This window comes from Accipiter gentilis, chromosome 8 (assembly GCF_929443795.1).
Source record: "Accipiter gentilis chromosome 8, bAccGen1.1, whole genome shotgun sequence".
NCBI lineage: Eukaryota > Metazoa > Chordata > Aves > Accipitriformes > Accipitridae > Astur > Astur gentilis.
The window spans coordinates 30,612,116-30,630,042 of NC_064887.1; the positions used below are offsets into that span (position 1 = coordinate 30,612,116).

Genomic DNA, 17,927 nt, shown 5'->3' on the forward strand with positions numbered 1-17,927 from the left:
CTCCAACTCATTATCATGGTGCAGTACCCTTCTACCAATTGACTCCTCAGGTGTCCGCAACCTCTCTCGTATCTTCACTCTCTGCATATTCTTCTCTCAGTTTTCCTGACTCCAGTTCTCTGTTCTCATTTCTGATAGCTCCAGACCTATTCTTTTGCTCTTCTGGACACTCACTTTTATTTTGCATCTAATGTAGTTATATCTCGGGCTCAGTCTGCCTGGGTTTATGAAAGGCAGGTCCTGCTTGACTAACCTGATCTCCTTCTATGAGAAGGTGACCCTCTTAGTGGATGATGGAAAGGCTGTGTCTCTTGTGTAGTGGACTTTAGTAAAGCCTTTGATACCGTTTCCCACAGCATTCTGCTGGAGAAACTGGCTGCTCACGGCTTGCACAGGCATACACTTCACTGGGTAAAAAACTGGTTGGATGGCTGACCCCAAAGAATTGTGGTGAATGTTGACAGTGGGTCACAAGTGGTGTTCCCCAGGGCTCAGTATTGGGGCCAGTTCTGTTTAATATCTTTATCAATGATCTGGATAAGGGGATCGAGTGCACCCTCAGTAAGTTTGCAGATGACACCAAGTTGGGCAGTAGTGTTGATCTGCTTGAGGGAAGGAAGGCTCAACAGAGGGATCTGGACAGGCTGGATGGATGGGCCGAGGCCAATTATATGAGGTTCAACAAGGCTCAGTGCCAGGTCCTGCACATGCATCACAACAACCCCATGCAGCTCTACAGGCTTGGGGAAGAGTGGCTGGAAAGCTGCCCAGCAGAAAAGGACCTGGGGGGTGTTGGTCGACAGCCAGCTGGATATGAGCCGGCAGTGTGCCCAGGTGGCCAAGAAGGCCAACGGCATCCTGGCCTGTATCAGAAATAGTGTGGCCAGCAGGACCAGGGAAGTGATCGTCCCCCTGTACTCAGCACTGGTGAGGCTGCACCTCAAGTACTGTGTTCAGTTTTGGGCCCCTCACTACAAGAAAGACATTGAGGTGCTGGAGCATGTCCAAAGAAGGGCAATGAAGCTGGTGAAGGGTCTAGAGCACAAGTCTTATGAGGAGCGGCTGAGGGAACTGGGGTTGTTTAGCCTGGAGAAAAGGAGACTGAGGGGAGACTTAATTGCTCTCTACAACTACCTCAAAGGAGGTTGTAGTGAGGTGGGTACTGGTCTCTTCTCCCAAGTAATAAGTGATAGGACAAGAGGGAATGGCCTCATGTTGCACCAGGGGATGTTTAGATTGGATATGAGGAAAAATTTCTTCACTGAAAGGGTTGTCAAGCAATGGAGCAGGCTGCCCAGGGAAGCGGTTGAGTCACCATCCCTGGAGGTATTTAAAAGATGTGTAGGTAGATGTGGCACTCAGGGACATGGTTTAGTGGTGGACTTGGCACTGTTAGGTTTACAGCTGGACACAATGGCCTTAAGGGTCTTTTCCAACACAAATTATTCTCTGATTCTATGATTCTATTTTCCTAAGGTCTGGTACCTTTGGTCTAAATTTTTGAAACAGAGCTTTTGACATTTAGTAGCAACCGGAAGTGTAACTTTTAGTGCCAGAGATAGAAGCACTATTTTCAGAGACCAGTTTGGACCTCAGCTTCTTACTAAGTTGACAATACCAGACTCCCAAAGGATGAGGTTTTGACTATACACTGCAAAAATCTGATCAGGGCAATAATCAGCTTCAGGGAATGGCGGAAATCTAGGAAAGAAGATTTTATTTTACTGCTAACCTTAAACATACTCTGAAAATTAGGATAGAGGGGGTTTAGTAGCATGTGGTAAGTGGAGCAGAGATTTTTTTTTCCTAATTTAATCAGAAGATTATTTTATCTGAAGTAAAAACCTCTGAAAGGCAAATATGCATGAGATGCAGGAACTGCTGGGGATGGATGAGTCAGGAAAAGAAACAACCAGTCTGCAGGGGATTTTCATTCTACTCCATAGTGGCTGAATTTCAGTCTGAAAACTGAAAATGAAGAATGACATTGGATTGATTGGCAAGGGAAACAACAGATGTCTTAGGACAGGAGTAGCTATCTACCTATCTGAGCTGTTAGAAACCAAAGACTGTTTTTTACATACAAAGACTAGTTTTACACATTTTGGAATATTAGGACAGAAAATGTAGGTCAAGATATAAGATACAGAAAGAGGCAGAGGATAAACAGAAGGAGAAGGGGGCATGTGAGAAGATGATATACAAAGGAAGACACTGCTTTCATATGAAAGCTGTAAAACAGCAACCCAACTGGGTTAGCACTGGTAGCGATAAGGAGACAGGTGTGTTAGTTTTCTGAGGACTGATGCTGAGATCAGCAGTGGGTTGTTTCATAATCTGTTCCTCTTCTGCTTTGTTTTTTTCCTCTTTATTACTTCCCAGAGCATGTGTCAAATATCCCAACTGTGATAATAAAAAAAATGGGGCAGTTGGTGTTTCAGTGTGAAAGTCAATGCCATAAAGTCAAAGCTAAAGTTTTATTTCCCAGATAACTGCTAACAAAATGTAAATGCATCTACCCTGATATACAAGGCAGCTTCTTGTCTTTATTGTATTAGAACTATATTCAATAAGCTTGAATGTTTCATTGAAGCTATTCTGCTGTCTTGTGGAGAAGCATGAGGGTCACAAGTTTTCTGTTGGTTTCTGTTCTTTCCTACTATAAATGACAGTGGCAAATTGATAGCTGGATTTTTCCTAGGCCTACAACTTAAAATAAATAATCATACTGGGATAAGACTCTTAATGAGATGGAAAGAAGGGATATTTTTGACAAAGAAAGCGATTAAAAAAACACTTATTTGCTAAGGTGCATCAAGATCTCTGTCAACTCTACATAACTTCAGAATAAAATGATGTACCCTTTTTTTCTCCCTGCCCCCCTAAAAATGCGGATTGTTTTCTTACCCATAAAAAGTTGCCCAACTGGTTCCCTGCTTAATTCTCAGGAATTTATATCTACTTACTACTATAAACATGCTGAGTGGAGCCTGTATCACTGCAAAGGCAGAAAGAAGTTAATTCCTTGAGCTATCGCATCTTAAGGGAAAATTCAAGACTTCTGTTTTTTTCACCTGACCAATCCTTCTGATATATCACTTAGAAAAAAAATAACACCTTGAGGAAATGTGTCTTTAAGCATAAGCTCTAACCCAGAGTTACAAAATTTCAACTTTAAATACCAGAAAACTAAAAAAAGCTTTAACAATCATTAAAAAAACAACATTCATGGGTAAACTCTGCATATTTCCAGCCCTCTAGGCTTATAGACACTTTGGATTAGTTACTAAAATTCTTTCTAGTATTTTACTATTCAGTACTCTGGATTTTGACCTGAAAACGCAAAATATTTTTGCAGATACAGACATGGTGAAAATCCACACAAAAACCCCAAACTTGGAAAAAGTTACGCTTCTGTACACAGGTTACCCAGTTAGTCTTAAAGACATAAAGCACTGTAGTTCAACCTGCTTCAAGCATTGGTTCAGCAAATGCCACACTAGCTAAAATTACCTACTTTGCCTTTGCCAATAAGACTGGAATGGCCTCCTGACTGCACAACCAAAGGTGCTAGCATGACCAGAGGATATATTTAGAGGACAGGTACTGTTCCAAACCTGTAGCCTTTCCAACAAAACAAAAAGGGCTCACCAGAGAAGTGATCTGGAAAGCAGCTCGCCATGGCTCGCTCACAGTGGTGGGAGTGCTGCCGGGAAACGAGGGTTGCTGTCCCATGCCTGTAGGAGCCCCCGAGGCCACAGGCCCTGTCCTGCTGCTGGTGCAGACCGTCCCACACCCCCCTGAGCCGGACGGGACTCCCCTGGTCCCATAGCCGACCCACCGTGCTCTCACCACTAGAGACACCCAGGGCCTCGCACAGCCAGGGCTGGCCGGCAGACACCCGCTCACCCCCTTGCTCCCAGGCCACGTCACCTGCTCAGCGGCCCGTGCGGCTTGATCTTCACTGGTGCTCACACTCTCTCTCTCTGGCACACCCGCACTCGCTTCAGTCGCTGCCCCAGGGACACAGGAGCCCTCCGCCCCGTGCTCTGACCCCAGCTGCTGCGCTCACAGCCCCCCCGCACACGCACGTGCACACAGGACAGACAGCCCTCCCCCAGGACAGAGCCAGGAAGGAATTTCGTAGGGAGACGGGGCAGACTGCGCTGACCAGGCGCAGGGCATGGCCAGGCAAGCACACTGACCGGCCAACTGTCGACACGCGACTGGCCCTAATTTTTATCCCCTTGCCCCTCTGGTTTTCCCTACTCCTGTTCCTCCCCAAACCACCCACACCTCTCTCTTGTCCCGCCTTTGGTTCCTCCCCTAAACATCCCCAAAGAAGTCCTGTGCCACCCGCAACCGCTTTTCCCGTGCAGCCCAGAATGTGTCCCACTGTTTGGCAGCAACTGCCTCAGTCTGAGAGATGGTCCGGAGAGCTGCTCCCCGTGGCTCACGGTGGTGGGTGTGTCGCCTGGACGCTGGGGCTGAAGGCTCTGCCGGGACAGCCCTGGCAGGAGCCCGAACAAGGTGCTTGTGCCCTCCTTATGTATTAAAAGGCTGCAGTAAGGTCTCCCTGGAGCCTTGTCTTCGCCAGGCTGTACAACCGCAACTCTCTCAGGCGTTCTCCATAGGAGAGCAGTTCCAGCCCTCTGAGCATCTTTGTGGCCCTTCGCTGGACCGGCTGGGACAGGTCCTTGTCTTTCTTGTACTGGGGACCCCAGAGCTGGATGCAGTACTCCAGGCGGGGTCTCACCAGAACAGAGTGGAGGGGGAGAATCACCTCCCTCAACCTGCTGGCCACGCTTCTTTTGTTGCGGCCCAGGACACGATTGCCTTTCTGGGTTGCGAGTGCGCATTGCCAGCTCACGTCCCATTTGCCACCCACCAGTACCCCCACGCCCTTCTCCGCAGGGCTGCTCTCAATCCCTTCATCCCCCAGCCCATATTGACATAGGGGATTGGCCCTGCCCGGGTGCGGGACCTTGCACTCAGCCAGCTGAACCTCGTGAGGTTCGCACGGGCCCATCCAGCGTGCGCGGGCAGCACGGGCAGTCCCACAGACGGCACCGTAGGGAGGGCATTCCTCTGTGCCGCCGGGTCCAGGAGAGACTGCGCCCAGGCACAGTGTCCAGGCTTGGGGTGGCCAGGTCCAGGCTGACATGGGCCACCTAGAGCGTGTTAAAATGGGTTCTTTGCCAACCGAGGAGAGAGACAAGGATACTCAACACAGAATTGGACGTGGCACAGAGGAAAAAGCTTCCCAAGCTTTTATGTAGAGCAGAAGGCGGCCACAGACAGGCTGAGGCCGGCAGCAGGACGTCCCTGGGGCAGCTGACTGCCTTAGGCACCCTCCATCCATCGCGTGCCTCCCCGCGCCGTGCCCTCTGGGAACTGTGCATCCTCAGGGCCAGCAGCCATCTCTGGGGACCCGCTTGGTTCTGGCAGCTGGGCCCTGCTGCTCTCCCTGTCCCGTGAGGCAGCTCCAGGAGAAAGCCCAGCGCAGAGCCCGCCGGGCCGTCCTGATGACGGAGTGCCATCGCCGGCGAGGCGGGGGGTGCGGGAGGGCACAGGTGGCCGTGGGGGAAGGACAGTTGTAGGCGACGGGCTGGGCAGGCACCGGGCAAGCCCCTGCCAGCCCCCAAGCCACTGAGGGCTTTTGCTGGGGAGTGGTGGCCTGGGCACGGCTAGCCTCCGCGCATGCTGCGTCGGCCTCCTCCATGGGGTCTGCAGGCAAGGCAGAAGCCGACAGCTTTGCATCTTCTGGCACTGCTGCAGGGATAGGTGCTCTGTGCCCCTCGTCCCAGGAATCTCCGGCCAGGCCAGAAGCTGCTGGCTCTGCCTCTTCATCTTTTAATGGGGCAACAGATGCAATCCACGGGTCGCTGTCTCCTTCTCCTGCAGCCTCTCTCTCAGAGACCTCTTCCTCTTCCGACTCTTGCCACAGGTCCTCCAGAAGAGCATACAAGGCCATGAGGCCATCAGAGGCAGACCCTTGGCCTTCAGCCCTTGCTGCAAAGTCCTGGTCATTCAGGATGCCCCGAGCAGTGCCAGCGGTTTCGGCACCATCATCTGCCACATGGGGCACGGCCACAGGCGTGGGAGGAGCCAATGACTCTGCATCTTCGGGTGCTGATGCAGGGAGACTCGCACGTTGACTCTCCTCACAGGAGCTTCCCAGCGATGGAGAAGTTGAGAAGCCGGTGTCCTCGGGCGCTGATGTGGGGAGAGGCTCACTGTGCTCCTGGTCCCTGGCAACTCCGGCCAGGGGACAAGCTGCTGGCTCTGCATCTGAGTCTTCTGACAGGGCAGGAGACACAGGCTCTGAGTAGCCATCTGCCTCTCCTGCGGCATCTCTGGCCATGCTACCGGGCGAGCTGGGCGCCTTCTGGGGGCCTGCATCAGAGTCTTCTGACAGGGCAGGAGACACAGGCTCTGAGTAGCCATCTGCCTCTTCTGCGGCATCTCTGGCCATGCTACCGGGCGAGCTGGGCGCCTTCTGGGGGCCTGCATCAGAGTCTTCTGACAGGGCAGGAGACACAGGCTCTGAGTAGCCATCTGCCTCTCCTGCGGCATCTCTGGCCATGCTACCGGGCGAGCTGGGCGCCTTCTGGGGGCCTGCATCAGAGTCTTCTGACAGGGCAGGAGACACACACTCCAGGAAGCCATCTTCCTCTCCTGTGGCGTCTCCGGCCATGCTGCCGGGCCAGCTGGGCCCCTGCTGGGGGCCTGCACCTGACTCCTGGCTGAGTCTTGGCAGAAGTGGGATGCCACAGATGGTGCGGAAGAAGATGTCTTCCTCCAGGTAGGAGAGAACCTCTCCTAACAGGTCTTCATACATTTCAGAATCACTGTCTTCCTCCACCTCCTCCAGATCCTCTATCTTGATTTGCATGACCGCACAGCGCTTCGGAGCATCCTCAGGCCCTGTGCGCAGCGGCTTGCCATGTGGAAGTTGCAGGGGTGGCAGACGGCCCTGCCTTGCCATCGACCATTCCCAGAGCCCTTCGGTGCACCTCTGCAGGGCAACTGGTTCACAGGCCTTGCCAGCAGCCCTGCTGCCCCATTGTGCAGGGGGATCAGGCCCTGTCTGAGCTGCCGGGGCCTTGCAACCCCACGCGGCCTGCACCTGGGTTGTTCTTGCCGCTGACTCCAGACCAGCGGTGTGTGCAAGGTGCCCCCGTGCTGCCAGCTGCTGGCCGGGTTCCCGGCTTGCAGCTATGGCGTGACTCGGGACCCCTGACACAAATGCCTGGACTGAGGACTCCAGAGCAACGTCATGGGCTGTGGGGCTGTGTGGGGCAGCCCCCCACCTCTCAGCCCTCACTGGCATGCTCCGCTCATCAAGGATCCTGCTCCAAGCAGGTGGCACAAGCTCTCGGTGGCTGCCGGCCGCGAGGCCCACGGCATGTGCTCTGCTTGTCAGAGAAGACCTGGGGGCTCCTCCTGTCAGAGCAGGCAGCTTGGTGACATTTGCAGAGCCTGCTGCTGTTGGAGCTGCAAGTGCATGCCAGGGTGCAGCTGCCTGCGTCGCTTCAAGCCTTGGGAGAGACGACGGGTCTGACATGGGCGCTCTTTCTCTCCCTGTGACCCTGCTGCAGGGCAGTGCCTGCCCGCCCTCCAGCCTGTCCGTCTGCAAGAGAGGATGTGGAGGAAGGCCGTGTGACTGTAGTCCTTTTCCCCTGCATCCCAGCAGGAAACCCCCTGCACCCAGGCCGTCCTGCCAGCTACGAGGGCAGTGCTGAGCCCTGTGGGTGGCTGCCGCCCTGCTCCCAGAGCCAGCTTAGGAGAGGGCTGGACCCCACGTGGCCCTCACCAGCTCCAGGGAGCACCCCTGACATACCTGGGCAGCCTGCCAGGCACAGCATGGTGCCCCTCAGCTTGCTGGGGGGCCGGTCCCACCTGTCCCCTCCGGTACCTCCCGCCTTCCCAGGGTCGGAAAGGTGTTCGGCCAAGTATCCCTCGAGGCTCCCTACCTGTGTGCAGAGGCTCCGAGTGCTCTGTGAGCTCGCTGGGCTGGGGAGCTGTGGCAGCCTGTCCCCATGGAGGGACGAGACCGTGGTCCAGCTGGCAGCCGGTGGCGGCTGCCTCTGGCGCACCTGTGGGGTGAAGGACGAGGCGTGGGATGGAGGTGGCTGCGCTGGCACAAAGGCCCCCGCAGTGCTGCCAAGCCCGGCCCTGGCATCGAGGCAGCTCCTGGCCACGACAGCCAGGCTGAGCTCAGTTCCGAGCTGCTCTCTGCCTCTGGGGCATCGCTGCGGGGCCGCGCGGGCCTCGGCCATCCCAGCGCCGGCTCTGCCCCAGAGAAACCCCCGGAGCCGGGCATGGCCGGCCACCTTCCCCCCCAGCCCTCCCCCACCCCCCCACTGCCAGGCTCTCCCTCCCGCCAGCCCCAGCCCTCACCTGGCGGCGCTTGTGCAGGCGTGGCAGCCCCTCATGGGGCTGGGAGCGGGCATTCGCCTCCTGCTTCTTGGGCATCTTCGGGGCCCTCTGCCGGACACCTGCCACGGGCACCCAGGGGAGACACTGGCTCCTGATGGGGCCGCTCTCCTGGGAGTGGGCACCCTAGGGCTCTGGCCCTATAAGAGGCCCCACGGCCGCTGTGTGGACCCTGTGTCACAATGGCCTCTGGGCAAGATGCCGCCCCTGGTCACAAAGGCCTGGCGGTCACCACGGAGATGGCCCGCCCGTTTGCTGGCAGCCCCCTGGGGACAGGGACTCACAGGCCCACAGACTTGCTGACAGGCGGAGCTGGGGCTGTGCTGGGGCCGCTGCAGAGCCGGCTGGCACCGGCTGGCACCGGCTGGCACTGGCTGTGGCAGGTACACCTGCCCAACAGGAAGTGAAACTTCTCCAGGCAGGGAGGAGAGGAAAAAACAACCAAACCCTAGAGGCCGCAGGGTGAAAGCCGAACTGACCGGTCCGACACACGCCAGGTACACGGAAGTGTGGACCTTTTGGCCAATGGGGATGAACAGGACCACAGATCAGATTCGACGAGGCTATAAACGGGGCCCCGCCGGAGGATGTTTTGAGTCAGTCCTCCTCGGAGCAGCGGGTCTGCAGTGGGGGACTCTCCCTTTGGGTCGGGACGCCGCCCTAGGTAACTCCTCAAGGTTGAGAGCCCTCATCTTTTAGGTGGGTGATATGCGCATTTTGAGTCATCATTTCTAAACCTTAAGAATTCTTAAGTCGGCTGTGTAGTACCAATTGCCCTTACATCGTCGAGCCTCTGGTTCACTAATGCTACTGGAGTTTTAACTAACTTTTTCTACTGAAGGATAAATCTGATTTTTAACACCTGTTGGATTCGATTGCGTGAGCCTCTGTAACGCCGGCACGGGGCAGCCCCCGGTCTCCTCGCACAGAGGCCACCCCTGCAGCCCCCCACTGCCAGCACCTCACCACATACACCCCGTCCCAGTGGCCCCCCCAGGCTACAGTCCTCTGTTCATTTAGCAACTCCCAGTGTCACCACGAGGGCCTTTATTCCCAGAAGGCCACTAGTGAGACTGAACGTACACACATGGGCAAGGCAGAGCCCTCCAGCAGCTGGGCTCAGGCTCTCAGCCTGCCCAGTAGCTGGCCCCCAGGTCCCAGTCTCCCCAGTTGCTGGCCCCTGCGTGTAGGAGCCCCCGAGGCCGCAGGCCCTGTCCTGCTGCTGGTACAGACCGTCCCACACCCCCCTGAGCCGGACGGGACTCCCCTGGTCCCATAGCCGACCCACCGTGCTCTCACCACTAGAGACACCCAGGGCCTCGCACAGCCAGGGCTGGCCGGCAGACACCCGCTCACCCCCTTGCTCCCAGGCCACGTCACCTGCTCAGCGGCCCGTGCGGCTTGATCTTCACTGGTGCTCACACTCTCTCTCTCTGGCACACCCGCACTCGCTTCAGTCGCTGCCCCAGGGACACAGGAGCCCTCCGCCCCGTGCTCTGACCCCAGCTGCTGCGCTCACAGCCCCCCCGCACACGCACGTGCACACAGGACAGACAGCCCTCCCCCAGGACAGAGCCAGGAAGGAATTTCGTAGGGAGACGGGGCAGACTGCGCTGACCAGGCGCAGGGCATGGCCAGGCAAGCACACTGACCGGCCAACTGTCGACACGCGACTGGCCCTAATTTTTATCCCCTTGCCCCTCTGGTTTTCCCTACTCCTGTTCCTCCCCAAACCACCCACACCTCTCTCTTGTCCCGCCTTTGGTTCCTCCCCTAAACATCCCCAAAGAAGTCCTGTGCCACCCGCAACCGCTTTTCCCGTGCAGCCCAGAATGTGTCCCACTGTTTGGCAGCAACTGCCTCAGTCTGAGAGATGGTCCGGAGAGCTGCTCCCCGTGGCTCACGGTGGTGGGTGTGTCGCCTGGACGCTGGGGCTGAAGGCTCTGCCGGGACAGCCCTGGCAGGAGCCCGAACAAGGTGCTTGTGCCCTCCTTATGTATTAAAAGGCTGCAGTAAGGTCTCCCTGGAGCCTTGTCTTCGCCAGGCTGTACAACCGCAACTCTCTCAGGCGTTCTCCATAGGAGAGCAGTTCCAGCCCTCTGAGCATCTTTGTGGCCCTTCGCTGGACCGGCTGGGACAGGTCCTTGTCTTTCTTGTACTGGGGACCCCAGAGCTGGATGCAGTACTCCAGGCGGGGTCTCACCAGAACAGAGTGGAGGGGGAGAATCACCTCCCTCAACCTGCTGGCCACGCTTCTTTTGTTGCGGCCCAGGACACGATTGCCTTTCTGGGTTGCGAGTGCGCATTGCCAGCTCACGTCCCATTTGCCACCCACCAGTACCCCCACGCCCTTCTCCGCAGGGCTGCTCTCAATCCCTTCATCCCCCAGCCCATATTGACATAGGGGATTGGCCCTGCCCGGGTGCGGGACCTTGCACTCAGCCAGCTGAACCTCGTGAGGTTCGCACGGGCCCATCCAGCGTGCGCGGGCAGCACGGGCAGTCCCACAGACGGCACCGTAGGGAGGGCATTCCTCTGTGCCGCCGGGTCCAGGAGAGACTGCGCCCAGGCACAGTGTCCAGGCTTGGGGTGGCCAGGTCCAGGCTGACATGGGCCACCTAGAGCGTGTTAAAATGGGTTCTTTGCCAACCGAGGAGAGAGACAAGGATACTCAACACAGAATTGGACGTGGCACAGAGGAAAAAGCTTCCCAAGCTTTTATGTAGAGCAGAAGGCGGCCACAGACAGGCTGAGGCCGGCAGCAGGACGTCCCTGGGGCAGCTGACTGCCTTAGGCACCCTCCATCCATCGCGTGCCTCCCCGCGCCGTGCCCTCTGGGAACTGTGCATCCTCAGGGCCAGCAGCCATCTCTGGGGACCCGCTTGGTTCTGGCAGCTGGGCCCTGCTGCTCTCCCTGTCCCGTGAGGCAGCTCCAGGAGAAAGCCCAGCGCAGAGCCCGCCGGGCCGTCCTGATGACGGAGTGCCATCGCCGGCGAGGCGGGGGGTGCGGGAGGGCACAGGTGGCCGTGGGGGAAGGACAGTTGTAGGCGACGGGCTGGGCAGGCACCGGGCAAGCCCCTGCCAGCCCCCAAGCCACTGAGGGCTTTTGCTGGGGAGTGGTGGCCTGGGCACGGCTAGCCTCCGCGCATGCTGCGTCGGCCTCCTCCATGGGGTCTGCAGGCAAGGCAGAAGCCGACAGCTTTGCATCTTCTGGCACTGCTGCAGGGATAGGTGCTCTGTGCCCCTCGTCCCAGGAATCTCCGGCCAGGCCAGAAGCTGCTGGCTCTGCCTCTTCATCTTTTAATGGGGCAACAGATGCAATCCACGGGTCGCTGTCTCCTTCTCCTGCAGCCTCTCTCTCAGAGACCTCTTCCTCTTCCGACTCTTGCCACAGGTCCTCCAGAAGAGCATACAAGGCCATGAGGCCATCAGAGGCAGACCCTTGGCCTTCAGCCCTTGCTGCAAAGTCCTGGTCATTCAGGATGCCCCGAGCAGTGCCAGCGGTTTCGGCACCATCATCTGCCACATGGGGCACGGCCACAGGCGTGGGAGGAGCCAATGACTCTGCATCTTCGGGTGCTGATGCAGGGAGACTCGCACGTTGACTCTCCTCACAGGAGCTTCCCAGCGATGGAGAAGTTGAGAAGCCGGTGTCCTCGGGCGCTGATGTGGGGAGAGGCTCACTGTGCTCCTGGTCCCTGGCAACTCCGGCCAGGGGACAAGCTGCTGGCTCTGCATCTGAGTCTTCTGACAGGGCAGGAGACACAGGCTCTGAGTAGCCATCTGCCTCTCCTGCGGCATCTCTGGCCATGCTACCGGGCGAGCTGGGCGCCTTCTGGGGGCCTGCATCAGAGTCTTCTGACAGGGCAGGAGACACAGGCTCTGAGTAGCCATCTGCCTCTTCTGCGGCATCTCTGGCCATGCTACCGGGCGAGCCGGGCGCCTTCTGGGGGCCTGCATCAGAGTCTTCTGACAGGGCAGGAGACACAGGCTCTGAGTAGCCATCTGCCTCTCCTGCGGCATCTCTGGCCATGCTACCGGGCGAGCTGGGCGCCTTCTGGGGGCCTGCATCAGAGTCTTCTGACAGGGCAGGAGACACACACTCCAGGAAGCCATCTTCCTCTCCTGTGGCGTCTCCGGCCATGCTGCCGGGCCAGCTGGGCCCCTGCTGGGGGCCTGCACCTGACTCCTGGCTGAGTCTTGGCAGAAGTGGGATGCCACAGATGGTGCGGAAGAAGATGTCTTCCTCCAGGTAGGAGAGAACCTCTCCTAACAGGTCTTCATACATTTCAGAATCACTGTCTTCCTCCACCTCCTCCAGATCCTCTATCTTGATTTGCATGACCGCACAGCGCTTCGGAGCATCCTCAGGCCCTGTGCGCAGCGGCTTGCCATGTGGAAGTTGCAGGGGTGGCAGACGGCCCTGCCTTGCCATCGACCATTCCCAGAGCCCTTCGGTGCACCTCTGCAGGGCAACTGGTTCACAGGCCTTGCCAGCAGCCCTGCTGCCCCATTGTGCAGGGGGATCAGGCCCTGTCTGAGCTGCCGGGGCCTTGCAACCCCACGCGGCCTGCACCTGGGTTGTTCTTGCCGCTGACTCCAGACCAGCGGTGTGTGCAAGGTGCCCCCGTGCTGCCAGCTGCTGGCCGGGTTCCCGGCTTGCAGCTATGGCGTGACTCGGGACCCCTGACACAAATGCCTGGACTGAGGACTCCAGAGCAACGTCATGGGCTGTGGGGCTGTGTGGGGCAGCCCCCCACCTCTCAGCCCTCACTGGCATGCTCCGCTCATCAAGGATCCTGCTCCAAGCAGGTGGCACAAGCTCTCGGTGGCTGCCGGCCGCGAGGCCCACGGCATGTGCTCTGCTTGTCAGAGAAGACCTGGGGGCTCCTCCTGTCAGAGCAGGCAGCTTGGTGACATTTGCAGAGCCTGCTGCTGTTGGAGCTGCAAGTGCATGCCAGGGTGCAGCTGCCTGCGTCGCTTCAAGCCTTGGGAGAGACGACGGGTCTGACATGGGCGCTCTTTCTCTCCCTGTGACCCTGCTGCAGGGCAGTGCCTGCCCGCCCTCCAGCCTGTCCGTCTGCAAGAGAGGATGTGGAGGAAGGCCGTGTGACTGTAGTCCTTTTCCCCTGCATCCCAGCAGGAAACCCCCTGCACCCAGGCCGTCCTGCCAGCTACGAGGGCAGTGCTGAGCCCTGTGGGTGGCTGCCGCCCTGCTCCCAGAGCCAGCTTAGGAGAGGGCTGGACCCCACGTGGCCCTCACCAGCTCCAGGGAGCACCCCTGACATACCTGGGCAGCCTGCCAGGCACAGCATGGTGCCCCTCAGCTTGCTGGGGGGCCGGTCCCACCTGTCCCCTCCGGTACCTCCCGCCTTCCCAGGGTCGGAAAGGTGTTCGGCCAAGTATCCCTCGAGGCTCCCTACCTGTGTGCAGAGGCTCCGAGTGCTCTGTGAGCTCGCTGGGCTGGGGAGCTGTGGCAGCCTGTCCCCATGGAGGGACGAGACCGTGGTCCAGCTGGCAGCCGGTGGCGGCTGCCTCTGGCGCACCTGTGGGGTGAAGGACGAGGCGTGGGATGGAGGTGGCTGCGCTGGCACAAAGGCCCCCGCAGTGCTGCCAAGCCCGGCCCTGGCATCGAGGCAGCTCCTGGCCACGACAGCCAGGCTGAGCTCAGTTCCGAGCTGCTCTCTGCCTCTGGGGCATCGCTGCGGGGCCGCGCGGGCCTCGGCCATCCCAGCGCCGGCTCTGCCCCAGAGAAACCCCCGGAGCCGGGCATGGCCGGCCACCTTCCCCCCCAGCCCTCCCCCACCCCCCCACTGCCAGGCTCTCCCTCCCGCCAGCCCCAGCCCTCACCTGGCGGCGCTTGTGCAGGCGTGGCAGCCCCTCATGGGGCTGGGAGCGGGCATTCGCCTCCTGCTTCTTGGGCATCTTCGGGGCCCTCTGCCGGACACCTGCCACGGGCACCCAGGGGAGACACTGGCTCCTGATGGGGCCGCTCTCCTGGGAGTGGGCACCCTAGGGCTCTGGCCCTATAAGAGGCCCCACGGCCGCTGTGTGGACCCTGTGTCACAATGGCCTCTGGGCAAGATGCCGCCCCTGGTCACAAAGGCCTGGCGGTCACCACGGAGATGGCCCGCCCGTTTGCTGGCAGCCCCCTGGGGACAGGGACTCACAGGCCCACAGACTTGCTGACAGGCGGAGCTGGGGCTGTGCTGGGGCCGCTGCAGAGCCGGCTGGCACCGGCTGGCACCGGCTGGCACTGGCTGTGGCAGGTACACCTGCCCAACAGGAAGTGAAACTTCTCCAGGCAGGGAGGAGAGGAAAAAACAACCAAACCCTAGAGGCCGCAGGGTGAAAGCCGAACTGACCGGTCCGACACACGCCAGGTACACGGAAGTGTGGACCTTTTGGCCAATGGGGATGAACAGGACCACAGATCAGATTCGACGAGGCTATAAACGGGGCCCCGCCGGAGGATGTTTTGAGTCAGTCCTCCTCGGAGCAGCGGGTCTGCAGTGGGGGACTCTCCCTTTGGGTCGGGACGCCGCCCTAGGTAACTCCTCAAGGTTGAGAGCCCTCATCTTTTAGGTGGGTGATATGCGCATTTTGAGTCATCATTTCTAAACCTTAAGAATTCTTAAGTCGGCTGTGTAGTACCAATTGCCCTTACATCGTCGAGCCTCTGGTTCACTAATGCTACTGGAGTTTTAACTAACTTTTTCTACTGAAGGATAAATCTGATTTTTAACACCTGTTGGATTCGATTGCGTGAGCCTCTGTAACGCCGGCACGGGGCAGCCCCCGGTCTCCTCGCACAGAGGCCACCCCTGCAGCCCCCCACTGCCAGCACCTCACCACATACACCCCGTCCCAGTGGCCCCCCCAGGCTACAGTCCTCTGTTCATTTAGCAACTCCCAGTGTCACCACGAGGGCCTTTATTCCCAGAAGGCCACTAGTGAGACTGAACGTACACACATGGGCAAGGCGGAGCCCTCCAGCAGCTGGGCTCAGGCTCTCAGCCTGCCCAGTAGCTGGCCCCCAGGTCCCAGTCTCCCCAGTTGCTGGCCCCTGCGTGTAGGAGCCCCCGAGGCCGCAGGCCCTGTCCTGCTGCTGGTACAGACCGTCCCACACCCCCCTGAGCCGGACGGGACTCCCCTGGTCCCATAGCCGACCCACCGTGCTCTCACCACTAGAGACACCCAGGGCCTCGCACAGCCAGGGCTGGCCGGCAGACACCCGCTCACCCCCTTGCTCCCAGGCCACGTCACCTGCTCAGCGGCCCGTGCGGCTTGATCTTCACTGGTGCTCACACTCTCTCTCTCTGGCACACCCGCACTCGCTTCAGTCGCTGCCCCAGGGACACAGGAGCCCTCCGCCCCGTGCTCTGACCCCAGCTGCTGCGCTCACAGCCCCCCCGCACACGCACGTGCACACAGGACAGACAGCCCTCCCCCAGGACAGAGCCAGGAAGGAATTTCGTAGGGAGACGGGGCAGACTGCGCTGACCAGGCGCAGGGCATGGCCAGGCAAGCACACTGACCGGCCAACTGTCGACACGCGACTGGCCCTAATTTTTATCCCCTTGCCCCTCTGGTTTTCCCTACTCCTGTTCCTCCCCAAACCACCCACACCTCTCTCTTGTCCCGCCTTTGGTTCCTCCCCTAAACATCCCCAAAGAAGTCCTGTGCCACCCGCAACCGCTTTTCCCGTGCAGCCCAGAATGTGTCCCACTGTTTGGCAGCAACTGCCTCAGTCTGAGAGATGGTCCGGAGAGCTGCTCCCCGTGGCTCACGGTGGTGGGTGTGTCGCCTGGACGCTGGGGCTGAAGGCTCTGCCGGGACAGCCCTGGCAGGAGCCCGAACAAGGTGCTTGTGCCCTCCTTATGTATTAAAAGGCTGCAGTAAGGTCTCCCTGGAGCCTTGTCTTCGCCAGGCTGTACAACCGCAACTCTCTCAGGCGTTCTCCATAGGAGAGCAGTTCCAGCCCTCTGAGCATCTTTGTGGCCCTTCGCTGGACCGGCTGGGACAGGTCCTTGTCTTTCTTGTACTGGGGACCCCAGAGCTGGATGCAGTACTCCAGGCGGGGTCTCACCAGAACAGAGTGGAGGGGGAGAATCACCTCCCTCAACCTGCTGGCCACGCTTCTTTTGTTGCGGCCCAGGACACGATTGCCTTTCTGGGTTGCGAGTGCGCATTGCCAGCTCACGTCCCATTTGCCACCCACCAGTACCCCCACGCCCTTCTCCGCAGGGCTGCTCTCAATCCCTTCATCCCCCAGCCCATATTGACATAGGGGATTGGCCCTGCCCGGGTGCGGGACCTTGCACTCAGCCAGCTGAACCTCGTGAGGTTCGCACGGGCCCATCCAGCGTGCGCGGGCAGCACGGGCAGTCCCACAGACGGCACCGTAGGGAGGGCATTCCTCTGTGCCGCCGGGTCCAGGAGAGACTGCGCCCAGGCACAGTGTCCAGGCTTGGGGTGGCCAGGTCCAGGCTGACATGGGCCACCTAGAGCGTGTTAAAATGGGTTCTTTGCCAACCGAGGAGAGAGACAAGGATACTCAACACAGAATTGGACGTGGCACAGAGGAAAAAGCTTCCCAAGCTTTTATGTAGAGCAGAAGGCGGCCACAGACAGGCTGAGGCCGGCAGCAGGACGTCCCTGGGGCAGCTGACTGCCTTAGGCACCCTCCATCCATCGCGTGCCTCCCCGCGCCGTGCCCTCTGGGAACTGTGCATCCTCAGGGCCAGCAGCCATCTCTGGGGACCCGCTTGGTTCTGGCAGCTGGGCCCTGCTGCTCTCCCTGTCCCGTGAGGCAGCTCCAGGAGAAAGCCCAGCGCAGAGCCCGCCGGGCCGTCCTGATGACGGAGTGCCATCGCCGGCGAGGCGGGGGGTGCGGGAGGGCACAGGTGGCCGTGGGGGAAGGACAGTTGTAGGCGACGGGCTGGGCAGGCACCGGGCAAGCCCCTGCCAGCCCCCAAGCCACTGAGGGCTTTTGCTGGGGAGTGGTGGCCTGGGCATGGCTAGCCTCCGCGCATGCTGCGTCGGCCTCCTCCATGGGGTCTGCAGGCAAGGCAGAAGCCGACAGCTTTGCATCTTCTGGCACTGCTGCAGGGATAGGTGCTCTGTGCCCCTCGTCCCAGGAATCTCCGGCCAGGCCAGAAGCTGCTGGCTCTGCCTCTTCATCTTTTAATGGGGCAACAGATGCAATCCACGGGTCGCTGTCTCCTTCTCCTGCAGCCTCTCTCTCAGAGACCTCTTCCTCTTCCGACTCTTGCCACAGGTCCTCCAGAAGAGCATACAAGGCCATGAGGCCATCAGAGGCAGACCCTTGGCCTTCAGCCCTTGCTGCAAAGTCCTGGTCATTCAGGATGCCCCGAGCAGTGCCAGCGGTTTCGGCACCATCATCTGCCACATGGGGCACGGCCACAGGCGTGGGAGGAGCCAATGACTCTGCATCTTCGGGTGCTGATGCAGGGAGACTCGCACGT

General features: G+C 59.2%; 1 long non-coding RNA gene across 5 annotated transcripts in view; it reads right to left on the reverse strand.

Moving 5' to 3' along the window:
• LOC126042069 (uncharacterized) overlaps nucleotides 1–17,927 on the reverse strand; it is a 92,658-nt gene that overhangs the window by 65,179 nt on the left and 9,552 nt on the right. Inside the window, exon 1 of one of the 5 annotated variants that reach the window (XR_007507056.1) lies at nucleotides 15,706–15,798. The exons of 2 other annotated variants lie outside the window; for them this stretch is intronic. This is a non-coding gene — a long non-coding RNA (uncharacterized LOC126042069). Of the gene's footprint in view, nucleotides 1–3,933; nucleotides 4,027–9,819; nucleotides 9,913–15,705; nucleotides 15,799–17,927 lie in introns of those variants that run through there. 2 more of the 5 variants (XR_007507054.1, XR_007507053.1) reach the window with 2 other exon arrangements.